Source organism: Bufo bufo, chromosome 10 (assembly GCF_905171765.1).
Source record: "Bufo bufo chromosome 10, aBufBuf1.1, whole genome shotgun sequence".
Taxonomy (NCBI): Eukaryota; Metazoa; Chordata; class Amphibia; order Anura; family Bufonidae; genus Bufo; species Bufo bufo.
The window spans coordinates 63543990-63553212 of NC_053398.1; the positions used below are offsets into that span (position 1 = coordinate 63543990).

Consider the following 9223-nt stretch of genomic DNA (forward strand, 5'->3'; position numbering starts at 1 on the left):
CCTCTATTTTTGATTTCAGGAAAGATGCTATTCTAGGGTCTTTGCCACCCCTGATGCACTGACTTTTTCCATCTCTTTTTGAATTTGCACATAATGCTGTTCCGAGATCTTTGCAGATCTTGGTGCATTAACTCTTTTCCTCTCTTATTGAATTTGGGCCTCATGCTGCTCTGTGGTCTCTGCAGCTCTTGATGCAGAGCTTGGGCTCTTTCCCATTATACTTTTTGTTGGGCCTTGATGTCCTGGATCTTTACCATTCCTTCTTTTTTAAAACAAACTAATTCTTTATTTAAGATTTTCAAATGTTAAAAAGAACAAAATTTACATCAGTGACTTAACAAAAGCTCAGTCAAACAATCAGGGATACAAAGTTTGGGCATCCAGATTGGTTTATCATGCTACCTATGCAAGAATGCCTATTTTCTTATTGTATATAAAAAGTAAATGAGAAAACCGAACCCGGTGACCAGGAGATTGAGAGAGAAAGACATTGGGGATCATTTACTATTAGATATACTTTTCTGGCATATCTGTTACAGATTGCAGCGCAAAGGTTATTTGCACCACAATCTGTGACTTTTCCCCACTCACGCCAGGTCTATAAAAGGGGCGTGGCGTGTGCATGCCGCCAGGCTTATCTCATCTATCAATTTCGACGCTTGTTTTAGGCATAATGTTCTAAATTTACGCCAGCAAGGAAACTGGTGTAGATTTAGAATGGCGGTGGATGCACTGAAGTTATGTAGAGGCCAACTCCTCTACAGAACTTCGTAAAGGAGTCCCAAAGTTGAAGTGAGAAAGAGAAAGGAAATAAAAGGAAGAAGAAGAAGAGAAAAACAAAGAAAAGGGGGAAAGGGATAGTGGAGGCTGAGGAGAAATAGAGAGACATGGCCTCTATGAGGGCAGCAGAGACCTGTATTCAGGAGAACCTTGGAAAATGATCCAATGATGCCAAGATTTGTGAAACTTGGCATGTGTACCGCTAGTCGATGAAGTAAGGTCCATTCTCATGACCTCCTGTATCTTGCCAAACCAAAGAGCTACAGAAGGTAGGGACGTCTGTGTCTACAAGGATGGAAGACATGCCCTTGCGGCGTTTACCAAATGATGCACTATGGACCTCCTGTATGTAGTAAAGGGATCTCACTATGTTGAAGCAAAAAAAAGGCAGGAGTTTTACGAATTATGTGATTTAGGAACTTAGAAGGTATATGCCAAACCTCTGACCAAATGCTGGCTAACACAGGATGCTCCCAAAAGATGTCAAGAATAGTACCCTGGTCTCTTTAGCATCTCTAACATAGAAGGTTATGATACTTGGTATAAAAAAAATTAATTTAGAAGGCACCCTGTACCATCTAGAGTGGACCTTGAACTCAGCTTCCTGGATTCTACTAGCAATAGAAAATTTGTGTGTCAGTGTAAAAAGTCGGTCTTTTTGTTCTGATGCAAAAGTAAGGCCCAAATATTAGTCCCAGTTTAGTAAATATGAAGGGGAGAGTTGGTTGGTAGGGAAATATAGTAGGCGTTATAATTGCAGGAGAGCATGGCGTAATACAACAATTATAAATTCAAAGGCCGCTTTGTCTTATAGTGTAATCTGAAGCTTGGGGAAGTGTCAGAATTGTTGAACTTGCCAAACCGAAAGGGTTGAAGGTTCCGAAATATCAATTTGGGACTGCGATGAAAGCCATTTACCACAAGATGGGAAATGATGTGCTCTAAACTTGTTAGCCTCAACCCATCTCTTGAAAGGACCCGGCTCCATACCGGAAGGGAACATGGAGTTTTCCAAGATGGGGAACATCGGAGATGGGGGAGGGGAGATGCAGGGCATTATTGCTCATTCTTAAAGAGGCACTCCCACAAAACAAGTATTCTCTGGTCCATTACAAAGGCACACGATGCCAACAGCAGTGAAGTAAATTTTCTTAAGTATTTGTGAATTATCCACTCGCTCCAGGTTCTCAGCTGTGTCACGTGACCAACACTCTGACAACTGACACAGGGTCTTATGTATGGACAGGAAGTTTCACTGTTCATTTCAAAGAGACTGACAAAGGAATGAATAGAGAAACTTACTTACTGGCCCCACAGAACACACTGTGTCAGTTGGAGAGTCAAAGTACTGGTCACATGAAACAGCAGTGGATAACAAACAGGTACAGTCACCGATAAGAAAATGTACTTAATATCTATCTATATCATGTACCTTTCTAAGGGGCCAGAGAATAATGCTTTGATGGAAATGCTTTTTTAAATATTCGGTCATATTGTTTAGTTGTCTCAGTCACTCATAGTAATTTTACTTTCTTTGTATTTGCCTGGACTTGTCCAATGGGTTTCTGTTTTTGTCCAGATCAATCAGATGTCTCAGTTATTTATCACGCAGAATCACAAAAGCAACGTATTTTCTGACAACATGAAGAGAGATGAGAGGCAGACTGAGAAGAGCTGTAGTAAAATGAAAGCTTTGCTATGGGCAAAAATGAAAGCTGTGCTGTGATTGGTTGCTATGGGCACCAAACAGTCTGTCTTTTAGACAGCAAATGCAGGGAGATGAGAGGCAGCCCGAAATTTATGGGAGATGAGAGGCAGAGTGAGAAGCAGTACCTCAGCAGTTAGAGGCAATCTAGTGTATAAACTGTACGCTGCATCAAAAACAAATTACTTTACTAGAACCTTCCATAACCCTGTCGGCTTGTCTTGACAACCCCTCAGTATTTTAAGTTGGATCACGAAAAGTATATGTACCAAGTTTTGTTGAGATCTATTAAGGCACATATACTGTATATAAATATAGCGCCAACATATTCCGCAGAGCTTTTACAAACGTCATCACTCATTGTCCCCAGTAGGGCTCACAATCAAAATCTACATATTAATTGTAAAGCCCATTGTTATTTATACTGTGACATCACTGGGTGTATTCTTCCTGTAATGTGCAGTAAACATATGCATTGTTCTGCTACCGTAAAATCATGAGTAGAAGTGTGTGATAGTAGTGGTCACTTTGAGACAAGGTCTGATATGATTGAGAAGAAGGGGATTCTATATATAAAGAAGTTGTGGCGTGATCAGGTTTCTTCTTGTGGCTTGTTTGTCCTGCTCCTTTATGATGTGAGTGAATTTTCACTTAAACATAGCAATTAATGTAAGATTAATATACAGCACTATGAAAAGTACACCCTTCTCCTCTTTCTTGGTCCTGTGATCCACCGCAATGATTGGCTGGGTTCTGGCAACCAGTTCCAGGAGGCTCAGCTGCCTCTATATATTTTAGTACAGGCATGGAGTGAATAGCTGAGTGCTGGATAGATTCCAGAAGGTTTTGCTTGCTCTGCTTGTGTTAATTGGTCATCACTACACATAAGAACATAAAGTGCTTAAAAAACTATTTAACATATTTTATTGAGTTGCTACACAACTTGATTAGACACATGCTATTTAAAGGGCTCCTACGCCTTAAACTAACCCAACATTAAAAGATGGTTTGCACCAGAAATACAAGGTCCACATTAAAGAGGTTGCCCAGGCTTTTTCTATTGATGACCTATCCTCAGGATAGGTCATCAATATCAGATCAGCGGGGGTCTGACACCTATACATGTCTATGGAACAGCAGCAGACAGGAAGAGAGAAGGGAGATGGAACGTGTGCACTGAACGCGCCGTCTCCTCAAACAGCTGATCAGCAGGGGTGCTGGGTGTCGGACCCCCACCGATCTGAGGATAGGTCATCAATAGAAAAAGCCCGGACAACCTCTTTAATGTTTCTTTTTGGACGTGCAGAAGTGACTATGAAAGACAAGGGTGAAGCTTTTTAACTGCATCATTATCCTTGCATTTCAGGTTTCAGCAATGTCTATACATTCTAAAATGTCAGCTTAACAGTCCATTTGCACAAGATGATAGAATTTAAGATATGTATGTGAACATTCCCTCATTTACAATAATTATGTTATTACCCTGTAACAGTATATCCAATGAGCTCTTCCATAATCTTTAATCCCTTATCCCAAATGACAGAATGTGTCTGTCACTTTTTTTTTGTAATGTGTAGAGCAGGCATGCTCAACCTGCGGCCCTCCAACTGTTGCAAAATTACAACTCCCAGCATGCCCTAATAGCTGTAGGCTGTCCAGGCATGCTGGGAGATGTAGTTTTTCAACAGCTGGAGGGCCGCAGGTTGGGCTTTCCTGGTGTAGAGGCAGTGATATATATATATATATATATATATATTGGAGAGAGGCAGTGAGGGCACCAGCAGTCAGTGTGGAGCGCGTCTCCACATTTAAGTAAACAGAAGACAGGGAGCTATGCTAAGGCAGAAAATGGGGCACTTTAGGGCTATTTTTGTAATGGAAATGTATGATTTCAGTAATGCAAGTAAATTACAACAAATGTTCATTATCACTGCCCCCACACAGTATATATTTATATACAGTACAGACCAAAAGTTTGGACACACCTTCTCATTCAAAGAGTTTTCTTTATTTTCATGACTATAAAGGCATCAAAACTATGAATTAACACATGTGGAATTATATACATAACAAACAAGTGTGAAACAACTGAAAATATGTCATATTCTAGGTTCTTCAAAGTAGCCACCTTTTGCTTTGATTAATGCTTTGCACACTCTTGGCATTCTCTTGATGAGCTTCAAGAGGTAGTCCCCTGAAATGGTCTTCCAACAGTCTTGAAGGAGTTCCCAGAGATGCTTAGCACTTGTTGGCCCTTTTGCCTTCACTCTGCGGTCCAGCTCACCCCAAACCATTTCGATTGGGTTCAGGTCCGGTGACTGTGGAGGCCAGGTCATCTGGCGCAGCACCCCATCACTCTCCTTCATGGTCAAATAGCCCTTACTTTCAAAGTTTTCCCAATTTTTCGTCTGACTGACTGACCTTCATTTCTTAAAGGGTTTCTACCACCTCGTTTTGAGAAATTTAGCTGTCAGACACTAGCGATCCGCTAGTGTCTGCTCTACCAAACAATGCTATTATAATAGCTTTTTGTGCAGCCGTTTCCATAAAAAACTAACTTTTATCGATATGCTAATGAGCCTCTAGGTGCTATGCGGGCGTCTTTTCAGCACCTAGAGGCTCGGTCTACCTTCACAAAATGCCACCCAGCGCGTCCCTCCAGCCCGCCCATCTCCTCTAGAATGCGATCCTCCCTCTGAGTCAGCGGACGAATTCTCGCGCATGCGCCGTGCGCGTCTGTCTTCGGCGCAGGCGCAGTTAATGTCTGACCGCTTTCTGCACAGACATCTCCACGGTCAGACATTAACTGTGCCTGCGTCGAAGACAGACGCGCATGCGTGAGAATTCGTCCGCTGACTCAGAGGGAGGATCGCATTCCAGAGGAGATGGCCGGGCTGGAGGGACGCGCTGGGCGGTATTTTGTGAAGGTAGACTGAGCCTCTAGGTGCTGAAAAGACGCCCGCATAGCACCTAGAGGCTCATTAGCATATTGATAAAAGTTTGTTTTATATGGAAAATAAAGAAAACTCTTTGAATGAGAAGGTGTGTCCAAACTTTTGGTCTGTACTGTATATACACTGCTCAAAAAAATAAAGGGAACACTTAAACAACACAATGTAACTCCAAGTCAATCACACTTCTGTGAAATCAAACTGTCCACTTAGGAAGCAACACTGAGTGACAATCAATTTCACATGCTGTTGTGCAAATGGGATAGACAACAGGTGGAAATTATAGGCAATTAGCAAGACACCCCCAATAAAGGAGTGGTTCTGCAGGTGGTGACCACAGACCGCTTCTCAGTTCCTATGCTTCCTGGCTGATGTTTTGGTCACTTTTGAATGCTGGCGGTGCTTTCACTCTAGTGGTGACAGACGTGACAGAGTCTGGAGTCTGGAGACGCCGTGGAGAACGTTCTGCTGCCTGCAACATCCTCCAGCATGACCGGTTTGGCATTGGGTCAGTAATGGTGTGGGGTGGCATTTCTTTGGAGGGCCGCACAGCCCTCCATGTGCTCGCCAGAGGTAGCCTGACTGCCATTAGGTACCGAGATGAGATCCTCAGACCCCTTGTGAGACCATATGCTGGTGCGGTTGGCCCTGGGTTCCTCCTAATGCAAGACAATGCTAGACCTCATGTGGCTGGAGTGTGTCAGCAGTTCCTGCAAGACGAAGGCATTGATGCTATGGACTGGCCCGCCCCTTCCCCAGACCTGAATCCAATTGAGCACATCTGGGACATCATGTCTCGCTCTATCCACCAACGTCACGTTGCACCACAGACTGTCCAGGAGTTGGCAGATGCTTTAGTCTAGGTCTGGGAGGAGATCCCTCAGGAGACCGTCCGCCACCTCATCAGGAGCATGCACAGACGTTGTAGGGAGGTCATACAGGCACGTGGAGGCCACACACACTACTGAGCCTCATTTTGACTTGTTTTAAGGACATTACATCAAAGTTGGATCAGCCTGTAGTGTGTTTTTCCACTTTAATTTTGAGTGTGACTCCAAATCCAGACCTCCATGGGTTAAAAAATTTGATTTCCATTATTTTTTTTGTGTGATTTTGTTGTCAGCACATTCAACTATGTTAAGAACAAAGTATTTAAGAAGAATACTTAATTAATTCAGATCTAGGATGTGTTATTTTTGTGTTCCCTTTATTTTTTTGAGCAGTGTATATATATTTATATATATATATATATATATATATATATATAAAAATTGCTTACACAATACACAATAGCCATACACAATAGATGTTGGGTGATGGTTAAACATCTATTGAACAAACAATGATCTGGGGAACAATCTTTTCACAGACAGAACACACATTTTAGTCCATATTGGTCATTACAGTTTTTTCAAACTGGCCATACATGTCTAATGAAGTCAGGCGATGAATGAAAGATCTGTCACGGCCTATAGTGTACGCCGTGACGCTGTTTTGGCATGTTGTGGCAGTGTCACAGGTTTTGCTGTGTGCGCCGTGACACTGTTGCCACGCAGACTGTTGCCGTTTGCTTGTGTGTGCTATTCCCCTTTAGTTGCTTCTTCCTTGTGTTTGGTTTACTTGGAGTTAATGTGTGTTCTTGGTGTGGGTGTGGTCGCCTTGGGCTATTTAGCTTCTGCTGGGTGCCTGTAGCTCAGTGTTCCTCCAGACTTGGTGTGTGCCGGTGGTTCACTGCTCCTGGCTTTACCATCTGTCCAGTGAGGGCCACCCTTGTGGTCATCAAGGTTTTCCCAGTGTCTCCTTCCCATCCTACCCTTTGTTGATTGGTGTGAGTTTTGTCCAGAGTGTATTTATGTCTAGTGTGTTGTGACTGTCTTGATATTCCCCTGTTGTATGTTGTACCTCCGTGAGGGGGCTGGCTTCCCAGAGGGGTGAACCATAAGCCTGTATGCAGCGCTGCCTGAGGATGCCATGCACCTTGCTGCATGGGGGTCCAGGCAGTAACTGGTATGCTGGTTTCCTGTATGCGTTGTTTGTGTTGTGACCTGTTTGGTGTGTGGGCTTCGGTTCGTATGCACGGATTCCAGTCGTGGTGGCAGCTGCAGGTAAGTGAGTTTTCCGGTGTTCTTACCTGCCGATCCAGTTGCTGCATATGGTATTTTCCTTTCCACCTGTTACTAGCCAGCTGGAGACTCCGGTTCATCTGTGTCCCTGAGGAACTGATTGTCTCCTATTCCTGACCCCTATGCCAGGGACCATCAGGGTCAGCAGGATCCAGGTTCCAGTGCATGAGCCCTTCCACCTTCAGGGTTCGCTCATGTGGTCAGGAGATCAGGGTCAGGATTAGGGCGGCTATAGGTTGTGGCCTGTGGTCTGGCCTAGTAACAGTTCCCACTTTACGGTGGGGAGTTTCCCCCACTCCCCACCGTGACAAGATCTTTCTGGGAATGTGCTTTCAAAGAAAGATGTTTTGACCATGAATAATCTTTCTTTGAACAAAAGATCTCTCTATCAACTATCGGATAAAAATTAAAAACCCTGCCGACTTCTCTTCAGACAATGATAGTCTCAGCTAAAGGGATCGTTCATTGATAAATTTCAGCTGAAGAACCACCTTTAGCGGAATTGTTCACTTCACACACATTCCACTCTGCAGGTCAAATTCTGGTATTTTAATCCGTACATTTGTTTTTTTTTAAAGGTTATTCTACCTGTGATGCTGATATTCACTCACTTAGATCACAATGACTAGTGAAAGTCTCTGCTCATTGTTGTTCCCTTCTCCTGGCATAAATTCAGTACATGCTATGCCTTGTTGCCTAGCACATCATACACTGCTATGTCAGACCATACCCTGGCATCCAAGAAAATTAAAACAACACAATCTCTTGTAATGTTTTATATTGCCAGTCTTGTTCCATAAGTTCTTATCAGACATTTATCCACTATAAACAAATATCTGCTATGTTTAGTATTAATATTTCATTTTTGGATATAGACTGAACGTAGGGTCACTTAGATATAACATGGGAGCGGCGTTTACAACTAGTCCATTTTTGAAACAGCAAGTCACTTTATTCTATAAAATAGTGTTACCCAGGCAGATACAACTAATAATGCAGGATGTCGACTGTTGACTACAAGCGGAACTTACCCCAATCACTATTGGAAGTAGCAGTCTGATCAGCTTCAGCCTTGCTGGCTTCTGGAGGTGTACCTCGATCCTTTCTTATCAGTCAGCCACACTATCTAGTCTTGGCATGCAAGCTCACATCTTGTGTGTTTCTTCCAGGGCTGATGCAAGGATTTTTGCCGCCCTAGGCAAGATAAAAATTGCCGCCCCCCCTTATCAGATGATCTGCCCACATCATGACATCACATATGTTCCACCCCTTTCTCAGCATTTAAATTAAAAGAGAGTTATATGTTGCAATAAAGCCCCCTATTAAGAATGGCAGAGAATAACTACCATAACTTAAGCCATAGCTAAAGAAACAAGCCTGGGGCGAAAAACAATAAGCCCCCCCACCCCATGACACTTGATGACTTTTACAGAAGAAACTGTATATTGTGGGGCATGGTGTATGCTATATGTGTATAACATAAACATATTTCATATGAAAACTTACAGTTACTTTGCTTGACCCTTGGGGATCTCGGACACCACTTCAACACTTTGGCTGGGGGGCTCGGCGGAGCTGATGTTGTGTTTTATCCTAATGAGAAAGATTTCATAATAAGGATTTGGAGAAGGGGCAGAGGGATAGCAGAGCAGGGAGAGGTTGGT

The 9223-nt window shown here is 43.1% G+C and overlaps 1 long non-coding RNA gene across 1 annotated transcript in view; it reads right to left on the bottom strand.

Annotated features, from left to right (window-relative positions):
• The window catches only part of LOC120980549, an 80669-nt gene extending 71954 nt beyond the window's left edge, over positions 1 to 8715 (bottom strand). The window contains exon 1 of the long non-coding RNA XR_005774544.1: positions 8591 to 8715. This is a non-coding gene — a long non-coding RNA (uncharacterized LOC120980549). The remainder of the gene's footprint in view (positions 1 to 8590) is intronic.
• Between the last annotated feature and the right edge of the window lie 508 nt (positions 8716 to 9223).